The following is a 19641-nucleotide window of genomic DNA, read 5'->3' on the forward strand; positions in this document are numbered from 1 at the left end:
CTGGAAGTTTTTGCAGGAATAGTCTTTTTAACAAGGAATCATTCACATTCAATCCGGCAGCAAGTTCCTGCATCTCCGTTAAAAGATGCGTAGGACGAAGGTCTCCAAAATCTTACGATCCAAGTAGCTGATCCATTTTGGCTTGTTCCGTGAGCTCGAATCGAGATATGAGGCGCTCCTTAACGGCTTCATATTTTCCTGTCGCAGGAGGCTGTTTTACATAATCGGCGATATGACAAAGCACGGATTGTTCGAGTTTAGCGACAATATGATAAAATTTTGTTTCATCCTTATGAACGCCGGCCAACAAAAACTGAATTTCAGCTTGCGAAAACCACAACGATGGATCGTTCTTCCAGAATTCCGGAAGTTTAACCGAAACGGCTGCAGTAGCAGGGGAAGTTTCTTCGTTAGAAACGTTTTCGGTAGACATGTTCGTTCACAAATTTTCAAATTAGGAGAACTAATAACAATCCGGAGATCACGTCGGGGTCACCAATGTGGGAGCGATTAAAAGACGATGTAAACCGTTCTAAGAGTGAACTAAGACTAACTACATTTATTCGATATTCAGTGTAACCACGGTTGCTGTAACCAATGGCTACTTGATTACAACTAAGACATTGCTATAAGCAATCCACCACAGGTTAGTCTCTTCCGAAAATATCTCATACGTATTACTTTTTATTCTAAGCATTAATTCCTCTTCCGTAAGAAAACAAAGAGTCAAACGTGATTGGAGTGCATTGGCACTGCACATTTCTTTCCAATGGAGCAATCGTACAACAGTTTCCCGATTTGCATACAACACCGCTGCTTTAGGACACCGTAGGCACCACTCTGCTTCTATACAAGTGGTTCAATAGAAAAGAAAGCAGACAAAATTCCTCTCCTTTGAACACGGCAGAAAGCGATCTTATCGTTCTGTTTTATGTTCAATTATTTTCTCTCCATTCTCACAAGACAGAAAAAGTTCTATGTTGAGCTGCGCATTTAAAAAGTTCAGCTTTTGCTGCATGTGCGTCTTGCAATACGCCTCGTTCTAAACAAAAGATCAAAGCATTAAGGGGGAAAATGGCATCGAGTAAATAAAACAGAGAATTTGTCTTCATCTATAAAGAGCTGTAGGTCTGTATCATAACCGCAAGTGTATAGAGTAGAGGAATAAGGAATAGAAAAGCAACCAGCACGACTCAACCAGTTTGCCGGTGGTTATGTAAATTTTTATGAATTTTTTCGACCTAATTTCTGTGATAGTCAAAATCACAGCTAAATACTGTTTCAAAAATGTATAGTGTAGATAAACGTCGAATATTATATTGGAATGCCAATAGCATTACTAACAAGCAAACCGAGTTTTTCAACTATCTATTGAGGGAAAATATTATGATATCAGCTATCAGCATGGATCGCAATCCATGAGAATGGATCGCAATCAACTACGTCTGAATCGTTTTCAGCTACGTTTGGATCGTTTTCAGCTACGTTTGGATCGCTCTCAGCTACCTTTGGATTTTACGTTAGCTCGCGCAAATTTTGTTGCGGCGCATAGTTTATTTCGTGACCACTCGGCGTACCTCACGATTCTCCTCATAACAAATGATTCAAAAAGCAACAATTTCATATTGTTCTATGTTTGAACCCAATTGAGAACTTGAATTCTGAAAACTCATTTTTAAGCAATGAATAACATTTGACAGATTTGTCGGCTCAGGCCATCAAGAATAAATTCCCAACCAGACCGTCCCTCCATATCAAAGAAGGAATATCCGGCTAAATCTCGAATACATAAACAGAACTGAATGACCACGTAGGTCGTTACGCTAAAAAGAAGAAGATTGTACTGGTTAGTTTGGAAAACTTCGTCTAATAATCAAAAACGTATGTATGGTGATGTAAGCAGCTTCATACACGATAAGAAAAATACGATAAGATTTTACAATTGAATGCATTAATTGTTTAGTTCTTGGGGTGCAAATGTGTCCCGCGGTCACCAAATAAACTTTGCGCTACAAGGAAATTTGCGCGAGCTACCGCAAAATCCAAAGGTAGCTGAGAGCGATCCAAACGTAGCTGAAAACGATCCAAACGTAGCTGAAAACGATTCAGACGTAGTTGATTGCGATCCATTCTCATGGATTGCGATCCATAGCAACCGGATAACGATTCAGAGGAAAGTGAGAACAGGTGTAATTTTAAATAAAATTAAACAAAGAAACTTGATCAGAAAACAATGGCAGAGAAATAGAAGGTGTTTTTATCTTAAATCTTGGTACAACGCTTTAGCTAATGAAATCAAGAACGACATAAAAAAAAACTCGCAACACTGCATGGCAGAGTAATTTATCCAAAATGAACAAAGGCAAAAACAATGATAGACTCTGGAAATTCGTAAAAATAATGAAATCCGATTGTAAAATTATCCCTCCCTTAAGATCCAATGATAAAGCATATTTAACTGACAAAGAAAAATGTGAAGCTATCAAAACAAATTTTGAAAAAGCGCATAACATCACCCATTCACAAAAAAGTTCAATAGAAAATCAAGTGAACCAAACAGTGCATGCTTTTAAAGCCCGGCAACTCTTGGTACCAAATACAGACCCAACTCTATTTTGCAAGCCCAAACAAATTCAAACCATAATCAAAAAACTAAAAACAAAAAAATCTACCGGTTGTGATAAAATCAACAACCGCTGTTTAAAACAACTTTCTAAGAAGGCAATTATCTACCTATCATTTATATTTAATTGCTGCTACAAATTAAACTATTTTCCTAATGCCTGGAAATCTGCAAAAATAGTCCCAATTAAAAAACCCAACAAAGATCCTAGTAATCCAGCAAACTATAGGCCAATTAGCTTACTAAGTGGCTTATCAAAAATTTATGAAAAACTTATAGGTAAACGCATCTTAATACATTAATACCCCCCCCCCCCCCCCCCCTGTCGGTTTACCACAGGGCAGCATTTTGTCACCTTGCTTGTTCAACATTTTCATATCGGATATTCCCCCAATGAAATCAGCAAAACGTTTTGCTTTTGCTAACGATTTTGCTATATCGTCCTCAGCCCGTTACCCTAGGACTATATTACAAAACTTAAATCATGGCATTAAAAAATACGTTGGCTATTGCACTAAATGGAAACTAAAAATAAATTAAAATAAGACAGAGGCCAGCGGGGCAGAGGAAAATATAAAAATAAGACTTTACCCGTTTCACAAGTGCCAGGAAAAAACCTAATACAAACCTAAAAATAAACAACTTGGAAATTGCATGGAGCAACAATGTAAAGTACCTAGGTATAAAATCTTGATAAAAGGCTAACCTTCAAATACCACACTGAGCAAAAACAAATAAGTGGTGAAAAAGCAAGGAAAGTATTGTACTGTTTTATAAACAGAAAATCAAAACTTAGCAGAAAGAACCAGTTTTTACTCTACAAAACAATCATTAGACCAATTATTGTGTACGCATCCCCAGTGTGGGGAAATTCTCATATAACGAAGCTGCAAATATTTCAGAACAAATGTCTAAAACGGATCCTTAATTTACCACCTTGGCATAGAACAACAGATGTACACAGACTAGCAAATTTACCAAATTTGTTTGAATACATAAAAAATACTATGGCTAAATAGAATGACAGGCAACTAAGACTAAGGGAAACACAATAAATAAATAAATAAAATAAGTTAGGATAAGTATTAATTAGAGAATAGTTAAATACCTAAGAATGTAGAATAATTCGTTAGTTACGTAAGAAGGAAATTTAAAAATAATAGAAAAATAAACAGGTACCAGGGTTTTTTGTCAATTTTTCCCAAAGGTTGGATCATCCTCCATAATCATCCCATAATAATTAATTTCAAAATGGCATAGCACAAGAAAGGAAAAAGCTAGTATTGAGTTAAGGTGCGAATAATGGAATTAAGCGACCAGAACCAATGCAATAAATTGAGAAGAAAATTAAGTTTATGTATCAATAAATACTACTACTACTACTATTTTGAAATTTTATTCCAATTGAAAGCTGCACAGATTTTTATCTCCTATCTCTACTCAGCGTCAATTTCCCTCTTCAATCTATTTGTAATTTTCTTGACCTTCACGCCGGATGTTCCTTTCCAACAGTTTGTACGGATCTTTGCGCTTTGCCTGTGTTGTCGCCGTCGGTGCAGCTTCGGGTGAATGATCTGAAAAGGCCATATTTTTTTTAACAGCTACATCATGTTCATATTCATTCGATCCTATTTCTAGTGCAAACTTTGTGTTTGTTTGTGTGTATCACTCCGAGTCGGATCGTCAAAAGGGCGGTTCTGGGAACGCATCTGTGTCAAGGATACAAATGTGGAGGTCACATTAAATGATCTTTCGGGAAGGGAGAGTGCAAAATACCGACGCCAACCGAAAAGAATGTTTTACGGTTGTGTATTTATATTCATTAAAAAGTTTACTTCTCCGACTTCACGCTCATTCTAGTCCATGATAGTAACTTACACAAGCTTAGCGACGTACCGAGTGACGTATCCCCTGCGCGAAGGCAAATGGGGCTAACTCGCAATCAGAAGCCAGTTGGCGATGCGTTAATTTTCGGTCATAGCACATAATTAAGCGGAAAGCATTTCACCCGACGTGGGAACCGGATGTAGCTGGCCTACCGGATGTGCACAGCGCCTGTGGCATTAAATAGCGGTATGGTTTTGCGAAATCGCTTCGCCGACAACTCGCTTTGCTGCTTGCCTGGAGGGAGGTTTTTATTGAAGCAAACTTCGTGCGAGCAGTTGGGGCGCTTTAAATGTGTGTCTGCTGTGAACCATCAATCATCAGTAACCACGCGAGAATGTGTGAAGGATTTGGCTAACAGTGTAGAAGCGTTAGAATCCCCCCCCCCCCCCCACACCCAAAATCTCCCACACATACACAACACACAAAAGCAAATAGGGTGCAGGAAGTTTGTACAGCCATAATCTCAGCACAGAAACACAGATGACGCCAGTGGCAGCCGATGTGCCTGGGAACATGACAAAGTGTGATGCACACTAGGCTAGAGCATGCTATAGGAAAAGGCGCTCGACGACGTACTCAGAACAGGACGCTCGGAGCAGGATACGTTTTGTATGCGTAGAAACGTCAGGCCAAGGTGTCTAGCGACAGTGGCATGGTACTGTTATGAAAATACCAACGGGCCCCTACCCACAAATAATGATCGCTTGAGACGTACGACAGCGGAAATAGAAAAACATCGAGAAAAAGGAGAAATAAAGAGGCAAAAAGATAGAGAGTGAACGCAGAAAAGCATTTTTCAGGATAGAATTTTTGTAATGACATCTTTACCACGTCATAAGCTTGTTAAGATTTATCTTTCACCTCGTTAGTATGTGCTCCAGAGCGAAGGGGTCCCGTTGATGTGTAGTGAAGCAACCGATGGCAGTACGTGCCTTTCGATTACTGGCTTTTACCGTCATCAACTAGTGGTTGCAATGGGGACGTAGTTACAGACAACAGGACAAACCAGATATTGGATTGGGGGAATCGATCGCATTGTGGCTTTGGTTGAGCGCTCGTTGACGTTGTTAAGGTCGTTATCGTTTTCCCGTCACATTGCAAATGCTGCCATAAAATATTGTCCAGCGTGCGATAAGAGAGGCACGGCATGGTGCTCGGTAACTAAGATTATTTAAGAAAAGATTCTGCCTCACTGAAAGTTCTTTTACTTACGTGTACGGAAGCGAAACAGACTGAAGTAAACTGACTCAGTTCTTATGCAAAAGGGGGAAAGTTGCTTGATTGTTTGACATTTATCGGTGCGGGTGGAAACATTGTTTTTATTATTTCCGTTATATTGATTCTGTACGATGTAATGCGTAATAATTCTTTGTAGCGCAAAGAGAGGCAACTTCTTCTTTGGCACAACAACCGCTGTCGGTCAAGGCATGGCCTGTACCCACTAGTGAAGTGAGCTTGGCTTTCAGTGACTTATTGTTACCATAGCAGGATAGTCAGTCCTACGTATGGGGCACGGTCTATTCGGGGCTTGAACCCATGACGGGCATGTTGTTAGGTCGTACGAGTTGACGAGTGTACCTCCAGAGCGGCCCAAGAGAGGCGACATAATTGAAAATAATATTAAAAACATTGATTTCCAAATGGATTTTGTGATTAAAATAATGTTCCTTATGTTTGGAAAATCTAACACTAAGAAAAACACTCATAACAGCATTAACTCTGTACCAAGTAAACGAGGCGAGACTATCTGTAATACACGAAATTGCCGATTTATTTGTGAATGATTCGAAGCACAAACAAATGCTTTAAGGTTTGCTTGTGTTTAAGCGTGTTTAAGCTTGTGCTTTAAGCAGAAAAGCTACCCTCACAGGCTTGACCGATGCAAACTATTAAAAGTATGGTTCTCCATCTCCTCATCAGCATCACCATTTCCTTCACCATCTTCTCACTAACTGACCAACAATTTTGTGATCGTTCAGTAAACTATCTCATAAATTAAATACATGATTTTCAAAGACATGCTCTTCGAACGAGTGTGTGCGTCTCCGCTCTGAGCTTGTGCAATGGCATACAGCTTCATACGAGTCCAGATAAGCTGGCATAAAGAAGCCAGCCCATCGGAAGCGTTTTCGTTTTGGCCCAGTGGATGTGTGAGGCTGATGTCATAAAGCATGGCTTGTTTTACGACCAAGTACCACCGACCAAGAGAAGCAATGTAACGGTCAGAGCCATAATTGAAAGTTCGAAAGCGATAATATTGACAACTGTCTTCCATCGTTCCATCGGACTTTTATTTTACTTCGTCAGAGGAAAGTGCTCTCAATCGGTTTCTACCATCACATATGCACTTCCTTGCTTTCGGGAGTGTCTTTTCAAAACCTTTACGAAGCTAATGAAAAATACAAATTATCTTCTCAGTGTCTCCTGGTCTTTGGGCGGATGGGGATAGTTGAAATTACCTACCGATGATCACCGGGCTTTATCCGCAGTGGGACAATGTGCCACGTACGCACCGTCGTTGTGCTTTGGGGTAGACAAGTGTCGTAATTTTCTTAAGAGGATACCTTTTCCTTTGATCACAGCGCAAGAGAAAAGATGCTTACAAGCGGGCTAAAGATCTATCGGTATTTAGAGAAGAAATTTTAAATTTTGTTTCGAGCACTCGTGAGGTCACCTTTAGAATAATAGCTACCAAGGTTATATGAAAGGTTTGGGCACGGTTCTTCACTATTTCTGTTAACACTAGCACAATTTCCTTGGTGTGAAACTGAAAGTTACAGTATTTGGCAGCATGTAACAATGGTACGTATAAGCAACCTAAGAAAGTCTCAAGCATCGTGTTAAAAAAACATTTGGTTCACGAAAATTGAATAGAATACTTCCCCCGATTGTGTAGTAATCTAACCTTGTACCTTGGGAACAATCATTGTTTGAAAAATTCCTTCATTCATTCTTCTTCCAGCCAACTGCAGTCAAATGTCAACCGAGGTAAGATGAAGCTGCCTTTCGCTGCTGGTACCGAGACATCAGCAGAGTAGTCGTGTTACGGCTTTCTGTAATTTTGTAACACCCTTTCCTAAGTCGTTTCTTGTTAGTATGGGACAATCAAACTAAATGGAGAACCACGGGAAATGGACCGTATTAGGGCTAATAAAAGTTACAATTTTGAAGCATATCTGCTATACAGCACTTATTATAATACACACTATCAGCTATAGACACATCATAACACATTTCGGAAAGCCAAACCACACCATTGTAACACATTCATTATAACACATTCAGCAAATCAGATCATACCATAGCACCGCAACCGGAAGAGTTCAGGCCGTCCATTCAAACAAATAACAGACGTGACACACTTATCAAAAACAACCGAAACGGGCAACATAAGCAATTCAAGCGTTACTGCAGCAAAGTGGACAAACAGAGAACGCATAGCAACTTATTGCTAAAAGCGCAGTGTAGGCAAAGATCGACGAACGCACCCGTTCTTTAGCTAGAACAGGTTATACTTTCCAGAACCTTTGTAAAAACATAGACACCTCACTCCAATATAATGTATAAATTGCACCTCATATCAATAACCTTTAATTAGGACAAAAACACATTCTAAAACCAAATGTACGAAACTTATTGAGTATAAATAAAACCAAATCCGACCGTGGCAAGTCAGATTCGTTCGGACTGTCAGGATAGGACTATGCCCATCCAACATCTATCGACTTCTCATTTAAAGAGTTTAGTTATGTCCCCCTACCCAAGGTAAGGCCTCTAAACTCCAACGTTTCCAGTAAGGGAAACCTCCTAAAGGTTTCTATGATCGCCTGGACGATCAAGTGTCGAAAAGTCCGCTTCGGACAAAGTGTTATTCAACCTCGATACTTGTCAGCGAAACACTGACCTACCGCTATGGTACGCGTTGATCAGTTGTACCGTTGTACGCTCATCAGATTACATGGCGACCGTATCAAAAACCGAACATACTATATGACGACCATAGCTATCTCCAAACCTACTACACTTTTTTATAGTTTAGCCGCTAACCCGGTTCTTCAGGACCTTTGTATGCTTCTTCTACTTCAAAACTGCCCGGTTTACGATCGATTCGACATGTTTGCAGTTCATGTGTTGCGATCCGCAAATGAGGGTGCCAAATGGAGATGGCATGTGTGGCATAGGAGGCCCGCGTAGATACAGTTTTTAGCTTTGGTGTAATATTTTACGGCCACGTAACTGTACGGACGTGATTCCCCCAGCAATGTTGTCAGCTTTGACCGTATTCTTTCCTATTTTATGAACAATTTGTTTTCTTGGAATCGTTTGGTTCACTGCTTTCTTATCGTATTATGGTTTCTGTTTCAGACGTTTCAAAGACTATTATTGCCACCGTTCCATAGGCGAGTTGATAAGTGAACTTGGGCTCGTTCGCGGGCCGTGTCTTCGGTCCATAAGAGGACACGTTTGTGAAGTCTACAATTCCTTCGAAGGTGAAACCGAATGCTCTTTTCATGGATCGAGCAGATCCAGAATAAAAGTGGGTGAGTTTGTGGGACGGGAGTAAATTTGTCGTAAAAGAGTAGAGATGTTTTGACGTTTTCACAGCGGTCTTATGTCTTACCCTGCCCTAAGCAGAGTGGTATGACTGAAAAACTTCGCCTTTGGCTCAAACGCAAGAAAAACGATTTTTGGGTGAAATAATAGAACCAATAGCCTTATGCCACCGCCAACACATGACCTAGGGCAAGGCGAACCGGATGACACTTCCTTGATGATAGCACCGAACCGGTGCACTAGCAAAATATTGTACGAGAAAGTTTTAAATCTAACTTTAACGATCCAAAAGTCGTGTAAGGGAGTGCATGTATGTTTTACGGAATGTACAGTCACCCACCGTCGATTACATGTTACGTTTCGTAAGATAGAGTACGACCAACTTTACGACACCATTTGGTGCTTCAGCACGATCTAGACTTTCTATTTGGGATGGGCTACAGTGAGTTAATATTAGTGAAGCTAAACAGTCTTCGTCATTTACCTTTTGCAAACATTTTCCATTACGAGTTTGTGTGCGGTAGGTGAAGGAAATAATAGGAAAGGAGTTGTGGAAATGGGACGGGAAGGAACTGTTGGCATTGTTTCGAGTGTTTGATTGCATGGAGAGGATGTTCCATTCCGTTGATTAATGATCGGTAGAATCGAAAAGCTCGTGCGAAGCGCAGATAGCAAGGAAGCAAGTTTGATGAAAGTGAAATTAGTAACTACGACAAGTTTTTGTGAGTAGGAAAATAGAGTGTGTTTGAATCGGGTAGATAGGAAAATGGAATTTGAGTTGCTGAGAGAAGGAGGAGTTTTCAGTTTAAGAGCCATAATTCGATAACTTTATGAACTAAGGGATGTCGAGTATTAAGAACGATTACAAACAATAAATCCAAAAAGCTCTAATGAGTCATAATTGCATAATTTTATTAATATTACTTTTAGAACAGCTTAACTTCTTTTTGAGCTATTTAAAATCTTTAAAGGTCATATTTGGCACAGCAAATTTGATAATTGCGATAGAATAATAGCTACTTGAAAATTACGATCCGCATATTGAAAAGTTTACGAAACAACATACCATCATCACGAATTCTAAGCTTATATAAACCTAGCTCTCATGTTGGTATTTATTGATTTGATTATTGTCTTCAAATCAACAACTAAGTCAGGCTATCTATTTGTTAAACAGAAATTTTGATTGCACTTGTGTGATCCGCATTGAAGTGTGATATTTACATTAATATCGCTCGTGTTGATGTTATTAGACAAGTTAGTTAGACAAGACACTAGAATGAAATGTCTTCAACCATAATTGTCAGACTTTAAAAGGTTATACTTGACAATATTACGGTAAAAGCAACATGACTACAGTTGTATACACTTTTTTCTACACAAACAACGCGCGGGAGTGCGGCAGTTTGCTGCCTAGTGAATAAGCAAACAAACAAAAACAGCAAAAGCACAACAAGTCGAAACAATGCGCCGGGCAGAAAAATGTTACGCACCACTCATAAAGAGATGCTGCCTTCTCAAGAAAATACAAACAAATGATGAATCATGTTGTGTTGCACTATATGCCGGATCAGGCGTACTGTCCGCCCGTGGCAGTCTTCCTTTTTGCGTTTGCAGTGCAACTGCACTGGGCAAGATATGTTACTGTGTTATCAAAATGTGTGCAATTTTTGTACATGTTGATAGATATAAACATTGTATATTTTTCGTAAAGCACGATATTTCATTCCGACGAAGAATGTTGTTTGTTTGGCGTTTGCCGTTGTTTCCCTTTTGAAACATTCTCTAAACAAAAGCTTTGCCGCCAGAATTCTTTTAGCTGCCGCCTCACTGGCTAACCTTATATGGAATTCTGTACACTCGGAAGCGTTGTAACTTAGTATGCTGTACTTCTTACGGATACGTAGTTTTCTGAAACATCTGCCCTACCAAACCAACAAAACATAGGGACGGTTATGCTGTTTGTTTTACTGTGTCACTTGCAGACGATAAGCACGGTCAAACAAGATGGTATAATTCAGAGCCGGTTAACATTTTTCATTGGTGGAGAAGTGACGTTACTCGTGGTGAGGTAAGTGCAGTACGCCAAGTGCAGTTGCGAGATATAAATTGCACATGTAGTTGAGATGGCAGCAAAATAAAAAAAAAACATATATAACTGGATAAACACCACTGCCTTTCTCGAGCTAGCTTCAAGCATGTTAGATGATGGAGGAATGTTTGTAAAAAGAACAATATTTAAATGGTTCACCGGTGTGCAGGGAAACTTTGAGGACAATGGCAGTGAGCATGCAAGCGGTGATTTTGTATGTTTTTCTTCAGATGATTTAGCATGTTTTTCAGTGTAGCTGGTTGTATAATCAGACAGCGACAAGAGTGTCCCACAACGGAGCATAATTCAATGTTCAAATGTCATTCCTGTGTAGATATGTCCAAGCTAAACGAAGCGTAAAATGCTGCAGAAGTGTAGCTCAATGGAAAGCAGCACCTTTGAGCAGCATGAAACACATTACAAAATTATGGAGCACGATGGTCTACAATGGAACTAGCAATTGATCAATATTATTGATATCAATAAAATTACATTTTTGCTGTGCAACAGTACCTGATTCCAGCGGAGCAAAAATACTTTTGTAGACGAGTTTAGGTTTTGATTGTGTTATATACTTAGTTGCCAGACTACAATGTGTTCAGATTAATAGCTTTATTCCAACTGACTCTTCTATAAGGTTATAAATGTATACTACGATCGTACAATAACTATTCTATATGGTTGTACATGTGTACTGTGATATCCAACATCTCCCCCCTTATGGATTCGGCATCCAGTAAGATTTGAACCGTTCTGGTAATTTGATAACTCTTCGACTTCTTTCCAAAATTGATGATTGCTGCTCTTGCTGTTGAACAACTGGTTCTTCTCCCTCGGATTCTTCTGCGTTGTCATTTTCGGAACTAATGTTACCCAATTCAGAATGATCTGGAGTTGAACAGAGTGTCTGAGATGCTAGTTCAGTATCGCTTGATGTTGTTACAGGTTCATCACAGGAAACAAACTGTGACGACGTTGATTGTTGGTCTGACGGTAAAGGTGTTTTCAAACCAAAATCATCAAGTAGTACAGATAGTGGTGTTGAAAATTCTGCCATGTTTTGCCCGTTTGCCAATCGAGATTTCAGCTGGTTGGTGTGTGATCGTACTAACTGCTGTTTTTCTTTAAGGAAAACGTTATAATTAACGTTGCCGATTTTGTCGATTACGGTTGCTGCTTCCCACTGCCAGTAGTTTCTACGATATATCTTGACATAAACAGCATCGCCCTGTTGATAACATCGTTTCACTGCCCCGTGTTTTTTGTTGAAAAATTCGGCTTCCTTCATTCTGTTCCTTGGCTCAACATTTCCGTGCTCGCTTGGTTTGAGGAGCGACGATATAGTTCGTAATGGTCTAAAGAACATAATGTCAGCAGGAGCTTTTCCATCCAAATCTCCAGATGGTCTGGTTCGATATACTTGAAGGAAAGTGGTTAGTGCATCTTCGAGAGATTCCCCTCCCTTGCGAATTTTTTGAATACTTCGTTTCAGTGTATCCACAAATCGTTCAGCTAACCCGTTGGATTGCGGATGATATGGAGCAATGCGCAAGTGGTTGATGCCTTAACTAACGCCTAACGCAAAACTCCTTTAAACTCGTAACTGGTAAATTGAGTACCGTTATCAGACACGAGAACTTCTGGCACTCCGAAAGTTGCGAAAATTTGTTTCAAAATTCTTATTGTTGTTCTCGCAGTTATTGATCTGGTAGCGTAAACTTCCGGCCATTTCGAGTGTGGATCCACGATTACAAGGAAGTAGAATCCGTTTACTGGGCCTGCATAGTCAATGTGTACTCTGGACCATGGTTTTGATGGTATGGGCCAAAATTCCAAAATTGTCTTTGTCGGTGTTTTCGCTGTAATTGCACACGGCAATTGCGGTTGGAAGATTAGTGGAACAATTCGGCCAACCTTCACGAATGAATTTGCAGACTGCTTGTAGTGTTGAGCTTGAAGCGGTTGCTTTACGGAGTGCTTGAAATGAAATCGGAACCTTCTGTGATGTATCGGACAGAATGCTCGAAAGGTCATCTTCTAAAGTCAGTGTTGCAATTACGTACTCTTCTTCCGGCTGCTTGTTTCGGTCAATCAATCGTGATAAAAGATCTGCGCATCCGAAATCTTGTGTGGACACGTATTGAATTTCGAAATCGTAATTCAACATGGTAAGTGCCCACCGTTGCAACCGGTTAGCGGTATGAAGTGGTATACCTTTTTTTGAACCAAAAATTGAAAGTAATGGTTTGTGATCCGTGAGCAAAGTGAAATGACGTCCAAGCAAGTATTTGTGAAACTTGCATACTGCGTAAACTAATGCGAGAGCTTCTTTTTCTGGTTGTCCATAGTTCTGTTCAGCGGGTGTAAGTGTTCGTGACGCGTGTTGAATTGCTTTCATTTTTCCATCAGTAAATTGATGAAAAATGACTGCACCAATTCCTGTGTTTGATGCGTCCGCAGCAACGATGATCGGAAGTTTTGGATCGTAGTGCGTTAGGAGCAAATGTGACTGAAGTGCTTCCTTAAACTTGACGGAAGCTTCCTGACACTCTGGCGTCCATTTCCATTTCGATTCCTTCTTAAGCAGCTGATCCATAGGGTAACGTAATTCGTGCAGGTTACGAACGAATCTTCGGTAAAAATTCACTGCTCCAAGATAAGATCGTAGCTCGGACACATTGCTTGGTGGTGGAATCGAAGCAATTGTCTTGATCTTTTCGGAATCTGGACGAATACCATGCTTATCTACAACGTGTCCCAAGTACACAAGTTGAGTCTTGCAAAAATGGCATTTTTCGGCTTTTACGTGAAATCCGTACTCCTTAAGACGTGCGAACAAGGTGTTGAGTGAATCCTTGTGTGATTTCATATCCTTGCCGAAAACAATAACATCATCAATGAATGATCGCACCCCAGGAATATCAGCTATCATTCCATCTACGAGGCGTTGGAATGCTCCTGGTGCTGATTTTACCCCTGGTGCGAGACGGTTGAATCGGAATAATCCACGATGTGTATTGATGGTTAGTAAATGCTTTGAATCGTCGTCAACTTCGAGCTGAAGATAGGCATCGGACAGGTCTATGATGCTAAAGATGGTGCTGCCGTTAAGTTGCGAGAAAATTTCTTCTGGTGTTGGCAATGGATAATGGTTTGCCTCCAACGCAGCATTCAATCCTGTTGAATAATCGGCACATATTCGAACACGTCCATTCGGTTTCCTCACCGCCACAATTGGAGCTGCCCACTCGGAGAAATCGACAGTTTCAATTATGCCCAAGTTTTGCAATCGAGTAAGTTAGGCATCAACCAAAGGTATTGTGTTAAAAGGTACAGGACGCTTTTGGCAGAAAACAGGCTTTGCGTTTGATTTGAGGTAAAGCTTAACCTTAGTTTTCTTGCAATGCCCCAATGTATCCTTAAAAACATCCGCATGCTTCGCTTGAATTTCTCGCATCTGCTGGTCGATCGATTCTGTTGTTAGTTGATTACAAATCGTATCAATTGGAATGGACCAAAGCTCGAATAGTTCAATCCATTCTATCCCTAGCAAGTTTAGGTTAACTGCTGTAGTGACGAAACACCTGCCTTGTTGGGTCTGGCCGTTGATGTTGATGGTGCACTGGAATTCGTCCGATAAATGGAGTGGCTTACCAGATGCATTGATGGCCTGAATCGTCACTGGTTGGATGTTCGGTGAGCCCAACTTTTGCCATGTTTGTTGTGAAATCACCGTAATATCACTTGCTGTGTCGAGCTGCAGATTGATTGTAACGCCGTTGATGGTTGCAGGAACAAATTTTCTTTTGCTGGAGTGTTGAGTGATGTGATTGACAATATAGACACCTCTGGCATTCAGTTTTCCTTGATCACTTGTTGATGGTTTCGTGTTAGTCTTCTCCTCCCCGGCAGGTTTGAATTTTGAAAAACATCCGCAGTAGCCTTCTTTGTGACCAACACGATTGCATTTTCTACACTGGTGTGTCGAGTATTGGCAATCTCGAACAAAGTGCATTTGACCGCAACGCCAGCATGGTCTGCGAGGTTGCTCTGATGTTTTTGATTCTTGATACCGCTGTCGATACTGTTCATGATGGTGATGTTCTGTCTTCTCATGTAGAGCGTTTACCGTTGTAGATGAGTTTGGCTGTTGCTCAACTATGGAAGTATCTGCTTTCAAATTGACGAGTTTTTGGAAATCGTCAACCAAATTTTGCAGTGTAATGGGCGCATCTGCAGTTTCGGCATCAATGCGAGAGAGTAGTCTGGCTCGTATGTCTGCGTAGGTTTGACCTTTCAATCCACAAATAAATACTAAACACTTGAAATGGTCAGCCTTCATGTTGTGGAATTCTGAATCTTCACAAGTCCGGTTCACTTTCGCCGCGTAACTAATAATGTCATCTGCTTCGGTTTTCACGAGCTGAAGATAACGGTAACGTCTGCTAAAAAGTGAACTCTGCGACCCGAAAATTTTCGATAATGTTTGCACAGTTTCCTTGAAAGTTAGCTCCTTCGGAAGTTTCGGGAGGATGTAATTGGTGTACTGGTTGTGTGCTTGTGCATCCAACTTCCTCAGTAAAAGCCTGACCTTAGCGACATCTTCGAGTTCTTTGGCATCCGACTCGAACAAATCTTCATAACGTCGAAACCATTTTTGAAAAGTTCCTCCGTTCTCTGGATCGAAAGTAAACTCGGTCATGTTCATTGCCATGAATCGTTCCGTATTATTTGTACCCGTTGATGTATCTGATAGCTTCTGCAGAGCCTTCAAAATCTCTAATTGAATGTTATGATTTTCGAGAGACATTCTTGCTTTTAGTTCAACTATCCTCGTCGCCAATTGTTATATACTTAGTTGCCAGACTACAATGTGTTCAGATTAATAGCTTTATTCCAACTGACTCTTCTATAAGGTTATAAATGTATACTACGATCGTACAATAACTATTCTATATGGTTGTACATGTGTACTGTGATATCCAACAGATTGATTTTGTACCCTTGCTAAACGAAACAATCTCAATACTTTCGTTTATGACCTTGCCATCGAAGCTTGATAATTGCTTACGATCAATCATTATAATAATATCGTTAACAGCTCTTTCTGACACGATGCAATGGCTTCGTATTTATTGTCCTAATGGTAACTTTACTTTCGGTGTCCCATTAGCAAACCATCCGAAGCGCCTCGAGAACAGTCATTGAAGCTGGTCATTTTCCATTAAAAGCCAATAGCGTCCGCGTGGTTCACCTTCACTGGAGTGACAATAACCATTAGTGCCATCCGACAGGTAGGAGTTATCTTAACTATCTGCTCACATTGCAGTTAAGATGTGATAGCAGGATAGTACGATATTCCAGTTTTCCGGAATGCTTCTCCCTGCTCATGGGTCTCATGGGACATTCAGCGGTCGTGGAGGATGGTTCACCTCCAGAGAAACCCCCAGGAAAGAGACAAAATAAAAACGTAACAAATCTTATCAAATTGCACTTTTGCTTCGACCAAAACCACAGGCAGACGAAATAGGTTTCGGGCCCGGTTTGTGATGGTGGTTCCAATTTTACTGAAATGGTCAGTAAAACCTCGTTCCCCTGACCAAGGGACATGGGGTTCAGTTTCGTTTCGAACTTTCGTCCCTGGTTTGTTGGGCAAATGAAACGAATCGAAAGAGGTTTCGGCTACTACGACTTCCTGTGATGTTTCTTTCATTAGCCGTATCGGTAAATGAAAGAGCCGGAAATTGTATCGACGGTTTGTTTCGAACCCAGTCAGCGTCACCTCACAAATATGCGACAAAGGCAAGGCGCGCAGAAAACGTAGATGAAACCGGTTGAACGTTGATTCGAATCGGTATTTTTCCGGATGTTTTCTTGAACGATGAAGACGTGGATGAAGACCGGAAAACGATGTTAAAATTTTCAGTAGACGTCTTTCAAAAGCTCCGTTACCGCTCTGTGGCCTTTGTTACAGAATAATATTACCGCCCCGATGGCGTGCAAAAGCGAACGTGACGGCGTCTGTCGCTTTGTGATAAAAGATAAAACATCAACCGAACAGGCCATAGTTTTGTGACCATTGTCCACCGCGCGCTGGATGGAAGATGTCTTTCTCGGGTGACACAAACGGACCGTATCGGGTTGGGGAGAGACTTACTGTCTAGCTAACTGGGCATACTCGCCAGCTAGGCCCAAACGTCTAGTGTACGTAAAACTTTCCCTACCAAAGTATTACGCTGTGGTCTTAAGGAAATGAACTTTTCGCAGAACACTAGCCCTGTCCCAATAGCCGACCAACAGTAGTTGAACGGAAAGTTTTAAAGCTGATGCAGCACGAATTCTGAACGAAGCATTATTTTGGTGGCGCTTATTTGTTCTTTTCCGAGAACCAGGCTCGGTATTCATTATGGTTTTAAAATATTCTTTCCGTACGGTTTGATTTTTTGTTAAACCATGTCCTCAAGGCTGGTGGTAAGGGGGCTTAGAAGAAGCGTAAAGTTAAAATAATTTATTCATTGCTTGCCAAAGATCGATCCGAGAGGAGATCAGTGTACGCCAATAGTCGCGATGACACAGAGAGCAAAGCTTACGTGAAATTAAAATTGTATACTAGTTAGGCAGATCGTTGGACTAGGGGCTCCTGCGACTCAGAATAGGCATAATAGGTTTGCATTTAGCAAATTTTTGTTTAAGTGCTGCACTGATTTTTTTGGACCACTTTAACCGAGTTAAATGTTTTATGTTGGTTTTAAAAAACTAATGCTCCAACTCGTGATATCAGGGATCAGGAATAAAACGAGGATCCGTTCCAAATCTAATGCCAATCAAGCCTAAGATTCAGCTTTACAAAAAAACCTAACCTTAAGGCAGCTTCTGAAACGATTTGGTGATTGAGATGCTTGGTGCCTTGCATCTCAATTCCACCAAAACCAGCTTTATGGGGATATGGTTTTTCAACATTTATTGCTTCAAAACGTTCGGGTGTAGCCATTTGCAAGTACTTTATCCAGGCACTATGTAGGAAGTCACAGATGACAACAAGTTAATTAAAGCTACTAATTAATGGGATTGTTTTTTTTACCACGGCAGCAATTGTGAACCGACCAACAACAATGGTTAGATGAAGCGCAATTGGATATCGACCTTACAATCCAGGAAACGAGTGCCGGAAATCGTATTAGATTGGGTTCAACTGATTAATTATCGCAAACACTCTCTCCTTTGCGACGACCCGTTGGCAAACGTAAAGATTGGAACGCCAATGATGATGATAATCACTATTGCACAAATATTGATGAGGAGGAATAAATTGACTCGGTGTTTGGCTCGAGCATTACCCAGATACCCAGAAATCATACGGAGTTACAACCCGGCGGATATGCAAATTGCATTTTATTGTAATGGGAAATGAACGTCATTTGCAATGAAAGCTAAGCAGATTACTGGCAATTCTATTTTCGATCCCGTGCCCAAATCGATTCGCGTGTTGAGTGGGTTTTACAATCGCGTGGAATGGTGCTAATGTGCAAAATGATGTGTCTGTAAACGCACTCATTGTGACAGTTGCTGGGTGGTTTTAATTACACCGAATTGACTATTGAATGTTTTGGCGGATTGTTTGCTAACAGGCTCATCAATAATAGCGACTTCAACTCGACTGATGAATAATTTCAATCTGTTCAACTTTTTTTTTACGTTCGTGCTATGTTTGGATTGTAAAGTAATTATCTCACACGGCAATCAGAAGCTTCAAAACATGATAATTATTCATTGTATTAGCTATGCCTGCGGGGATTTCTTTTCTATTTCATTTATTAAAACATAAAGGTGACACTTAACGCGGCTGTTAGCGCTGTTTCCCACTCCAAAAAGGTAAATCTTGTTCTTCGAGGCGGCGGACTTGATTACCATCTTCATCTACTCACTTGCCACATCCATTTTTTATAGGCGGACGACCGCAAAGTAACCGCCGGTGACAATTATTAATTATCACAAAGCTTTTAACCCGCATTGCATGATATGTTCCGGTCCTCACTATCTTTCCTGACATAATCAGGCTTGAGTCATTCTTTTTTGTTCTCATATTATCCAGCCAGTTTATAGTTCTTATACATATTTTCCATATATAATTTTTTTTAGGATTTCTCTCCTTTCGTTTAGACTGATCCAAACGTAAGGTTTTACGTGCTCTGGCCGTGGTATTCATTTGCACAGATTTATTCAGCATCACCTATTGGTTGCAAATTGCTGCTAGCGGTTGGTGCCCATCCTGACCACCACAACATACATAAATGAGGATCTGAGGGTGTGCGTCAAAGTTTATGGTGCCTCAAAGCTGCTCGTTTACAGCTTATCTCTCGTTCTCTCTGTTCGCACTGCTATACGCGAAACTGCCCGATATCCTCCAACGGGTGGTCGCTTTTAGCTAAATTATTAATTGGTAGAGCAGAGAGACAGAGAAGGAGAGAGAGAAGTGAGGGTACAG

General features: G+C 40.6%; 1 pseudogene; it reads right to left on the reverse strand.

Moving 5' to 3' along the window:
* LOC133392713 (neural-cadherin-like) overlaps positions 1–19641 on the reverse strand; it is a 368858-nt pseudogene that overhangs the window by 237908 nt on the left and 111309 nt on the right.

The sequence above is a fragment of the Anopheles gambiae genome, chromosome 3, assembly GCF_943734735.2.
Source record: "Anopheles gambiae chromosome 3, idAnoGambNW_F1_1, whole genome shotgun sequence".
Lineage (NCBI taxonomy): Eukaryota > Metazoa > Arthropoda > Insecta > Diptera > Culicidae > Anopheles > Anopheles gambiae.